Raw genomic sequence first — 11,569 nt, 5'->3', positions numbered from 1 at the left:
AAATATTAAGGCTCACAGCAAAAAAATTTATTGCTCCAACAATGTTTTAATGTTATTTATTCATAACCATGAAATTTTTTGAAATGCTCCTTTAAACAAAAAGATGGAAAATCAAGACACATACTGTAAATATTTGATGTTAGTTTCCTTTTCTTCTCATTTGAGTAACACTTTCTTTTTCTTCTTGTTTATCCTTCTTTTGACTGATAAGCCATAAACGTGCTTACGAGATTTATTTTAAGCCTAATTTTTATAAGCTATTTTCAGTTTTTGGTAAGATGGTAAATGTTTTTGAAGTAAGTCATGCACTGTTTATCAAAATCCACTAAATTGATTTGTTTGTTCTGCGCAATTGTATAAAACGTTTTTGCATTTAGTACCAAAGGTTGAATTGTATGAAAACCAACTTTTATGAACCACATCAACCTCTACCACATTTTGATCGTAGTGTTTAACTATCTTAGGTTAGGTTTTAGGACTGATATATTCCTACTGCACATACACGTACCATTTATCTTTAAAACGTACCATAAGAATGTCGCACTTTCAAATAAAAACAAGATTACAATGCCTCAAGTGAAATTTAAGTGAGCTTTTTTGGCACTCCCCTGTTAATACGAATCGAACCAGTAATACAGGTATTTCGTCGAAGGAGAAAATCTGCTAGGCGTAATGACATGTAGCAGTTATCGAGGATAATTTCTCTTCCTTCGTCCGATTAAAATAAGTAAAAGACAACCTTTTTTCACATAGTTAGATGCTCTGTATTGTGTATATGGTTGTTACCAATTAAATAAGGGAAAGCTAAGGAAAAGCCTGAGATGGTGAAGCCAATATTAGAAATTATGTAAGATTTATGGTTAAATAAACAGGGAATGTAACCAATAAAAAAGAAAATATAAAACTTACTTGAAGTACTACAATAGAATAGGCTTAGCTCAAGAGAATGAGAGTAGTGCTCAGAGAGGGGGTTGGCACGTTTGCTTGCCTGTAGTAACCTAAGATGGTTAGATCAATCCTAAGATGATCTTGAGATGGTCGCCAGGGTGAATTTTGAATATCATACCAATTTGGGGTATCTATAGTTATACACTAACTGAAAAATAAAAGATTATGGGAAAAAAAATAAAAATCTAAAATGCTTTATACACTATATTATAAACCTAATGTACTATCCCAACCCTATATTTATATGCATTAAACAATTACGTAAATATATCCCCCAAAATATATTTACAAAGAACAGTTACCTAAAACTAGGACCCAAAAATATAAATATTGGTATACAAAAAAACAATTGACCTACACAGTCCTCTAACAATGAGGTAAAAGGTTATGTTAAAACTGTTTGAATAACTCACATGGAGTAAATAATAATTAAAATGTTACAGGAAAATAAAATAATTATACCAGTTTAAAAAGTATGACAAGGCAGTATGAAAAGGCAGTTTAAATGTATAACAATAGTCAGTTAAGCAATTGGAACAATACTATATCAATTTGATATTATGAAGGTACATACAACTGACCATAAAATTGGATTATATATCCTGACCACTTATTATAAGTGTTATATAAAATATTAATAAATAAACAAATTCAAAGTAAATAAGGAATAAAATTAAGACAAGTAAAATGATTCAGCAAGTTGAGGGTACTACCCAGGGATTGTGCACAAACCTGTTTTGGTAACCCACTTAGGCTGAAGGCCTAAGTATCCAAGATATATATGTATATATTATAAAAAATTGATATTTAAATTACTAATAGATTAAAAAAAAAGGAAAACAAATGTCCTTAGTAGCAATCTTCTGTCTAATGTCCAGGTAGTGGATGGGCTCCAAGATCAGCTACTGTCTATGTTCTTGTAACCACTTTTAAGGTCTGGCAGACCAACCAAAAATTAAAACTAAAATTCTTCCCCAAATCCAAGTTTCTTCTTCAAATTAAAAAAAAATCTTCCCCAAATCAAAAATTAAATGATAATTCTAGTTCTGGAGGTTGGTGCCGGCGGGCTACAAGAGAACAAAAAAGAAACTTTTTATTCTATGTTCTTGTACTTCATGTAGTTTTTGTTCTAGTAACAAAAACTAGAATATATTTGTCATTAAGTGACCTTGGCACACTGGAATATATTATATATGTGTATAAAAAAAATAAGAATGATTGTTGGATATTTTTAATGAGAAAGTTTAAATGATTTAGGACTCGTAAATTTACATGTAAATTGTGGTAACTCACCAGAATCTTTTGGAAGTTTTATTTTTCATAAAATAACATAACTTCGACTTCACATAAACTAAATAACTTCTTGTAACTTCTTGTAACTAAAAACTCATTCCATTCCCCAAAAAAATAACAAAATAACTTAACTCTCTTCCTTCATAAGATCCTGCCCGCGGCAATTAAACTCCACAACCTCTCTTTAGGAAGTTCTGTTCCAAAATGGACAGAATTCCCTTCAAGAAAGTTAGGTTTCTTCCTCTCCAATGACAAGGGAATCGATTATATTATCAATCGATATATCGATGTTCGAAAGTCATAAAATTAAATATAAGAGATAGTATTGTGGGTTGCATATTCCAACGGCGGCAAATTAGTAGTAAATGTAGGGATTCGGTTTGCTAACGTTAAAAATGTTAGATTATTAACGATCGTATCGTTACATGGTCTACTGTATTAATTTCCTTTCCAATATGCAGTTAAACAATGAAAAATTCAAAGTGTAGCCACGAAACTAAGGGTCTCTGGGACAGAGCCAAAAATGTTTTAAGCCAAATCGCGACCTTTTGGTTTTTATAAACTGTATGAAATAAAGGCGTCTTCGATGTAATAGTACACATTCATCTAACGCCATAATTTTTCCCGGATTTATTAGATTCTGTTTTCTCTGCAATAAGCAAAAAATATCGCTAATCGTGTCAAAGGTCTTTCTTTCACAAATGTATTCAGACAGCTGAATCGTAAACATTTTAAAATTTAGAATAATCTGTTCACTTGACTTCTGTTGACTGACTTCTTAACAAAATATTTTTGGCCGCCCAGAAAATAAGAATTCTTGGCTTCGGTAGTCTCTTACTCTAGGGCAGATATATATTTTTTTTAATAAATATTTTATTTTAAAAAAATATTGCGATGATTTACTGAAAGTATTAGTTATCTAAAAAACACAGTAGTAAATATAGTTCATCTGTATTTATTAAAATAAAAAAACATAACAAGAATGGATAAAAATTAAACAAATTAAAGAATCTTAATAAAAATTTATAATCGGGTTAAGCAAATGGTAAGAGACATTAAAATAATAAGATTTTAGAAAAAATTTTAAAACAAAAAAACTGACTCAGTAAAGTTGGTAGAGTATAGCGCACTCCACACAAATCTTTTTCGCACATTCCACGCAAATTTCTTTTTGACAATGAAAGCATACATAAGCTGTTCTCCTTTTTATTTTATAGTGGCAGTAAGAACAGTCCTTTCTTTTTTCTAATTTTTTCACTCTTACTTCTGGATGCCGTTGAGGTTAATATATACCCAATATCTCGCATATGCTCAACTTTAGTTCTCTAGGTCAAGAGGAACTTTTTAGTTTTCTATTTAGCTGAGGTTGGATAAGTTAAAATGCAAGTTTTTCAATAAAATTGGGCCTTTCCAAATAAGTATTATTTTTAAAAGGCTCATAAAGGAAATATAAGCATACTGTACTTATATCAAACAATCTGAAAAATATAGCCATAGGCCAATAGCGAGTTCGACAACTGCTTGTAAATTAGGCACATTTTTCGTCCATTGATTCAAATTTCTCAGTGGGATTGTCAAATCGCAAACATGTCAAATGGAGGGCATATCTCTTTTTTGACATAATGTAGGAACCCCTCTTTTTAAATAATATGTCCTGATAGATTTACTTTCATTTTATTTTACATTTATCTTGCTCCAAATGTTTATTACTTGTGAATAAATAATTTTTTCTACAAAATGTTTCTTACATCCCATTATCTTGTGCATCAGGTAGATCGCAGGTACCACGAGACAGACCGCATACTACAGTAACAACGAAATTTAGTACAATACATATGTAATAATTCCAAGAGATTTTACTTACCCTCTATTTCCGATTCCGTTTCGTGATCGCTGTCAATGGCAACATTTCCATCACAAATTCATCACTTTCGACAAGCGATGCCATTTGAGACACGAGGCGTTAGTACTTAAAAGTTCAGTCAATTTTTTTGAGTGCATTTCTCTATTAAATACTGTGAAGCCCTTTTAGTTGTCCAGTCACAAAGAAGTTTCACAATAAGTTTTTTGGACATAAATCCATTGACAAACACTTTTCAGTATTTTAAATTTCGTTTATTTCTACTGCTGGATGAACCCCATTGTAGTCAATGTAATCAAATTTAATGTTCTGTCTTTAATAGGTGATCGATAATCTGATAAGATTAGCAAAATCGAAAAAAGTGAAGTAGGAATAATTATTTTTGGGTAGGATAGTTTCAAATTTAGTTGTAAATTAACGAAAAGGGAAAATAAAAATGCCCCAAGTAATGGTTTTTATGTATTTTATACTCGTTATCAATAGTTTTTCAGAAGAAATTTGCGTAAAATTGTTACTTTAAAAAAAGTATCTGTTTTATTAACCAATAATATAAAAGCTAGCCAAAGAGATAAGAATACAGATACAATTAATACCTTAAATATTCATCATGCTTTTTATTTCCGCTTGTTACTCGACAAAATAATGAGCATAAGAAAATTCTCCGCAATACCCATTAGACGCTATTCTTTTTCTTCAATTTTGACGGCTTCTTTCGTTGAAACATTAGGTCGTTGCAGGAATTCGTAAGAGTAGAACACAAAGCATTTGCCGCGTAAACTGAATTAGAATATATTTGACGTTTTTCTTAACGTAAATATCAATAAATCGCGAGTGGGAACTGTTGTCTTCTTTGGCCTTCTATCAACAGTCCCGGCTCTAGTGTTTTAGTAAAAGAAACATTGTGGTGTTCCTTAGCCCCGTATTTATAGTCGGTACTCAAGCTCGTGCTTGAGCACGTGCTCCGCCAAGTCGAACTTACGTCAAAGTCATGCTCAAGTATTTGTTGTGTTCTATAAACGATACTTCGGGTATTCTCGTACAAGATTGATCTCAAGCACGAAAATTAGGGATTTTAAGTAAATTTGATTGGTAACATCCAACAAAAAGAAGATTCTGTCAATTATTATCATTGTCACTAAACGATTTTTAGCGCCAAATTTAACTTTATTGAAGAAGAGGCATGTTGTGTATTAAAAAAAATTAATTTTTAATAAATTATTTTAAGATATGTAATATATTATAAAAAATATGCATTCGAGGGAATAAATTTCAGATATGTGCATTTTTAGATAAGCGGAAATTGTACTAAATATGCAGTTTATTCAACAAAAGGAAAGGTGTTTATAATCCAGCTGGTAAAGAAAATAATACTGTAGAGAATAAAAGGATAGACGGTGCTTCCTTAATGAAAAAATAAGGGTTGTGAGTACAAATACAGCCTATTATATAACTGCCAGCCTGAGGCAGATATATTAAGGACTTCAGAACAGCTACGAAAAATGTAAAACAAATTGAAACAGAGGTAAAATACTTTTATTTATTTAAGCAAAGTTTTTATCGTAGAAAATGCAGAGAAACAACAGCATGCTGGCTACAGGTGATGACCCTTTGAAAAAACCAAAGCCTGATGTAGTGCTGGAGTTTGTGAAAGTTGCTGTTCCCGACATATAGATATGTAAGCATCGACTGTCCCTGGGACAGCACAATATTTGGAAGAGGTAAATTTACTATATACTCACACTTAGTATAATTGCAGGACAAAAGGATGCCCACCAGCTAGGAGGACATGTTAGTGTAATTACAATAACATCAGATGTATCTGACTTCCACCATTGCTTTTCCAGTTCAAAATAAAGAGTTGTTATGTATGATAATTTTGATAAATCTTACCTGTACATTTAATAATAATTTCAAGTAATACTTGTAATATGACACCTGTTGTTCCTAGAGAATGTCAATGTTCTTCAAATGGTAAGTAATCTTAAATGTACTTATGGCAATATGTAATAATAATAAACACTACTAGGTACCAATGAAGTAATGGCTATTATAATTGCAAATAAAAAACATTTGCCAAAAAAAAGTTTGAATTATTCCAAAGGTTAATAGTAATCCATAGTTATGGATTTTTAAAACAATCATTTATATATAACTATTCTTATTTTGTACTTAATGTATGTATTATATTGAAAACTGTTAAAAATTCTAAATGTAAATACTAGTTGTGTGTATATTTTTTGGTCATTTTATTTAATGTATACTATGGTGGTTGTAAAGCGATTATTATATTATTTTATATTTAACAAGCATGATATTCCATTTTTTAGTTTTATAAATTGTTACTTTCAAATTTACTTATCGTGAAGGTTTATAAATATATTTTTAAATAAAGAATATTAATATTTTAAATGTGTAATTAATTTTAAATTTGATAAGGAAAGGTTTTATGAAAGGAATAAACACTTATTTAAAAGGAGGGAGACAACTTGAAATCAATAAAGATATACTTGCTTAAAAGATATACTTGAGTATAGTATAACTCTCATTTATTTTAAATTACATATAAAAAATACATTTTGACAAATAAAATAAAAAAGAATTACATTTAACATAATATAAGTATTCAATAATATATTCACATTCTCATGCATAACATTGTTGAATAAAAGTCTCCTAAAATTTAAACCTTGTTCCACATCATTAACATTTCTATTTACTGGCACATCAGTATTTTCTAGAAAATCATCATCACTATCAATATTTTCCTGTAAAGATATATTGCAGAGTACTACTGTAGCACTTATTATTGCAAGATATGTATTTAATTTCATTTGTAGGCCTCATTGCAGACAGGGAAACCATATTTTCCAGGTTCTAAATAGCCTTTTGGTAACATTTCTTACATGTGTGCACTATTATATCTATTTTGTTGATCATTAGCTAAAAATATATCTCTATCAAATAACCTATTTTTTTGTTTAGCCTATTATCAATAAATACCTTGCTTTAATACTGGAGTAAGTGGATAGTGCCTGTGCTGCATGCATATTCACTATTCATAATAATTCACCTATTAATAATACTGGAATTTGTCCTGTTTCCATTTTAACTCTTATCAACTTTGATCAAATATTAAGCTGCCATGACTTTATCCTGGATGTTGAACAACAATATCCATAAATCATCGCAAAAAACAAAAAAAAATATTGTATTGGAAACGAATTGAAAAAAATATAAAAATAAACAAACAAGTTAGGTTAGGATCCCGTGCTCAAGGCAGGTCGATCCGATGCTTGAGCACGAGCTGTCATTTTTGTGTACTCAAGCCCGATTTCGTACTTGAGATTCGTTTATAAAACACAAAAACGACTCAAGGTCGACCTCAAGCATCGACCGATACTTGAGTACCGACTATAAATATGGGCCTTAGAGTGTGGACCGTATTTCTATAAAATTTAAAGAAAACACCTCCTAGTAAGAATTCTCAATTAATTTTTTTATCTATAACTTTATTTACAGTGCTGTACTTTGCTATAATTTACAATTTTATTAACTCTATGAATATTATTGTAGAAACCCGGTATATTTTGATTAAGATTCTAAATTATGTTAATATTTTTTTATAGTATTGTCACAGCAGTCCTTTTAATTGTATATTGTGTCACATCAGCGTTTAAATAATCCAGATAACTCGTTTCTACTTTATGTAAATGGTAAAAACACGTACAAGAATATATAGCAAAAATAGTTACATAAAAGCAGCTACACCACAAAGAAGAAGAGTAACATTCATGAACCTCTTTTCAAAATCTAATCAAATTAAATACGATAAATTTTCTACCAGAGAATTAGATAATACCACTTTTTTGTCAGGTACTATAAGCTTTCAACATGTAAATATTTATCTGCCATTGATAAGTAATTTGTCATATCTTGCCGCTATGGCAATATAATATATAGATATATAAAACATTAGAAATTGCTGGGTAATTCATTGAAGTCGTAAACAATAAAGTAAAATATAGACGATTGTGAATGAGAAAAAAATCGATTAGCATAACTCATAAATTATTATCAGCAGAAAATAAATGCACTTACCCCATTTAAATGTTGTACATTTTAGTTCAGCTAAGTACAGCGTCGAAACTCGGTGGTGGTGACCACAAGGGAATGATATTTCGATGGTTAACTGTGGGTGCTTGCGCTACTAGATCTGGCTCACTTTTTATATCGCCAAGGGGTGTGATTCTGTGATTAAATATACCGATTGTGTGAAATTCATACAATAGCGTTTGAGACTTGCAATAAATTTGAAAAGGTTTGAGGAAATAATCTTTTAAAAGCCCTTAACTCGAGTGGTTAATTCGTAGACAAGTGGTTCTCAGATTTGATAAAAAAAAATAATTGTGGCCCATTTGCAACGTGACACGTTGCAGTTCCGTCTAGATCTCTGACGAGTCAGGTCGTTCTGCTGCTTAAAAAAACGGACATATTTCGAGTTGTGACTTTTTTTCATTTTTTTCATTTTGTTTTATTGTATGAGAATTCAAAGTGCCAAATAAACATATTTAGGTTGACACTTTTTCTGTTCCATGTAAGTGCATTTATTTCTGTTTATTTTCCAAGGTGTCATTTTTCCCTTTGAGCTCTAATTTAATTTACAGCTGAAACAGGAGTATCGTACATGAAAAATAAAAATAATATTATATTTAATGTGAAAGTAATGAAGCACTGTAATACAGATATTCTCTTCCTCCATTTTGTGGCTGAGAAAAGAATGATTTTTTTAAGAATGTGGTAGGTTTAAGTCGTAAGCATGGCTGATGAGAATATTTCTCTTATAATGCCTAAGCAGTAATAGAAAATGACATCTGGTATTGGTTTTAAATAAAAATAAATTGTCATCTCGGATTTCAAGAATTAAAGGCTAGGCGATGACACCATGCAATCGCCGACGGCAAATACTCACCAGGGTTCCTAAAATAAAAGTTCCATTCCCTCCAGCAAAACATCTACACAGCACTGGAAAGGAACTCCCTGATAAGTATTTTGATATATTATAATTAATCTTCTTAAAATATCGCAGCTAACAATTTTAAGCAAATAACGCTGTTTAAGAGCCGTTCCTAGTATGGCTGGCAACACCTTGAAGTGCCTCCCTTTGACTTGTTTTGCTTTTTCTGCCAATAATTCCTCTTGTGTGCTCCTTATCAATCATGCCACCTTCTGAACCCCAGTTGTTTAGTAGTCCACCTCTACAACTTCACACGCATTCGTCCTCATGTTTACCACACCCTCTCGCTCCATAGAAAAAAAGGAGCACACCTTCCTTGAAGACACAATAGCCTAAACAAGGTTAAAGCATTGAATCGATTGATTTAAACTTAAGTGCCGCTTCCACAGCTGACCTTAACTTTTCTTCATCTGAGTTAACTTCAAGTGGTGAGCCATCTTAATATTCTGAACAAAAGCTCCATCATTAATTTGACTGAGAGATCGTTTCCTAAACGTGGTAAGAACAGACTACGTAGGATCCCAGCAAGGAAAAAAGAGACAGCAAAGCTACATAGAAATATGGGAAAAAAATATCAATCAGTGTCGAAGACGTCAAAAATATTTAAAAAAAGAGAAATTCTAGCTTTATGCACAGAAACATTTAAACTTTCACGCTTAACCAGGGTTTCATAAGATAAGAGGAAAAATATTTTTAACAAGTACTGGACATTTGGCAACTAAAACTGCGTCATTATTTTATTGTTGACCATTGAAAACATTCAGCCCAAATATCGGTACATGCGTACAACAATCATAGAAAGCTAAATAATGCATTTTACTTCCATATAAAGGAGAAAAAAGTAAGAGTTTGCAAACTAATTTTCGAGAATACGTTGAAAATAATGACATATCAATAAGAACCGTTTTTGCAAAAAAGGCGTTATTTGGTAGAAAGGAATTAGTAAGAAGCCATAATAACTCGAAGTCAAGTATAAAAAGCCATTACGTCGTGCCAATACTTTTGGAGAGTGGTAAAAGTAAAAGTAGCTTTAAATAAAGACTATGTAAAAGAACAGAGTCTTAGGATGTACTTACGCATTTTTAACAATGAATTTATTATTTTATTTTTTTCTCCAAAAAAGATTTGTGTAATTTAGGAGAATCGTATAAAAATTCACCAGAAGTATCAGACATAAAAATACAAGAAGCACCAGGCAGAAAAAAGTTGAGTCGTAAATCTAAAGAATAAGATAAGAAATATGTTGGTGAAAATTTTGTCTTTGCAAGATTTGACCTTCAAGCGTTGATGCCATGACCTAAAGGAAATTTGTCAATATTTTAATAAAAATCCAAAATAAACTCTTATAATTTAACCATTTGCGAATTTGAAAATGATGCTGTAAAAAGATTTTATTTGCATGAGGGTAAAGGATATCGTGGTGCCAATGAAATACGCTCTTGCGTATATATTTAATTATTATTTGGAGAAGAAAGCTTCCGAAATTAATAATGACGATTTATAATTCACGTTCTACAACTGTTGCGGGCAAATTAAGAATAGATATATCATTTTAATGTTTTTGCACGCTGTAAAAATACTGAAAATAAAAGCTACTACAAACAAATTCTTCTTCTTTACAAAATGAAAGGTGATTAAAAGAAAAATAAAAAAACACTAAAAAGTGGTCCAATTATAATTCCGCAACAGTATACATTAATACAAACAGCCAAAAACCTGGCAATCCATATTAGGTGAACGAAATAGGTCATTCAAATTTCTTTCTCAGACTTAAAAAAATTAAATAGGATGGCAGGTAATAACTACGCTTAAGATGTGACTGGCAATTTTATAAAAATGTCTTGTTTCAAAGTACTCAGGTTTTATGAAGTCTAGACCAGATTCAGTTGTTAAACTGTAATACAATGAATTTTTATTAATTAAAGTGCGAAAAAGAAAAATGCAACCGTCTTTTGTTTTGAAGAAAGCTTACTCAAGAAAAATAGCGATTGAAAGAAGAATGAGAGACGACTGTTTGAAATTAATACGTTTAAGTCACATCCCGCAAAGTTATATCGATATTTTTATTTTCCTGTTTTCTTGAATTCTAAATACACTAAACTGGTCTTGTACATAATTAAATTGAATTCATGTTTAGAAATTCATACTGTTCTGTTTGCAGAATTATTATTTTTTTGTAATAATATTTTTAAAAGTAACAATTATCAAATAATAAAGCTAAATAAACAGAAATTTATTTTTAATTACTATATTCAATACTGTCATAAATAAAAAAAAACGGGTGTGGCAGTCCAGTGGGACTGCCGGTAGAAGTTATACTTCTATACACGTGTTCGCCGTTACACATTTATATGGGAGTCAATCTGCACAATCATTACATATGTAATGCTATAGGTAAGGGAGAGCAGAAAGAGAAAAAGAATTAGGTATACAGGTATATGGTGCATTGTTTG

The 11,569-nt window shown here is 30.8% G+C and overlaps 2 long non-coding RNA genes across 2 annotated transcripts; one reads left to right on the top strand and one right to left on the bottom strand.

The window, feature by feature from the left end:
- The first annotated feature begins 5,401 nt into the window (after positions 1-5,401).
- Positions 5,402-6,502, top strand: LOC140436188 (uncharacterized). The gene is made up of 3 exons (XR_011950261.1): positions 5,402-5,603; positions 5,666-5,777; positions 5,859-6,502. It is a non-coding gene; the product is annotated as an uncharacterized lncRNA (long non-coding RNA).
- A 106-nt stretch (positions 6,503-6,608) lies between these two features.
- On the bottom strand, positions 6,609-7,525 carry LOC140436187 (uncharacterized). The gene is made up of 2 exons (XR_011950260.1): positions 7,103-7,525; positions 6,609-7,042 (listed from the first exon to the last, which is right to left on the bottom strand). It is a non-coding gene; the product is annotated as an uncharacterized lncRNA (long non-coding RNA).
- Positions 7,526-11,569: the final 4,044 nt, after the last annotated feature.

This window comes from Diabrotica undecimpunctata, chromosome 3, assembly GCF_040954645.1.
Source record: "Diabrotica undecimpunctata isolate CICGRU chromosome 3, icDiaUnde3, whole genome shotgun sequence".
Taxonomy (NCBI): domain Eukaryota; kingdom Metazoa; phylum Arthropoda; class Insecta; order Coleoptera; family Chrysomelidae; genus Diabrotica; species Diabrotica undecimpunctata.
Note: the sequence above shows the minus strand (reverse complement) of the source record. Positions and strands in the feature narration are given on the sequence as shown.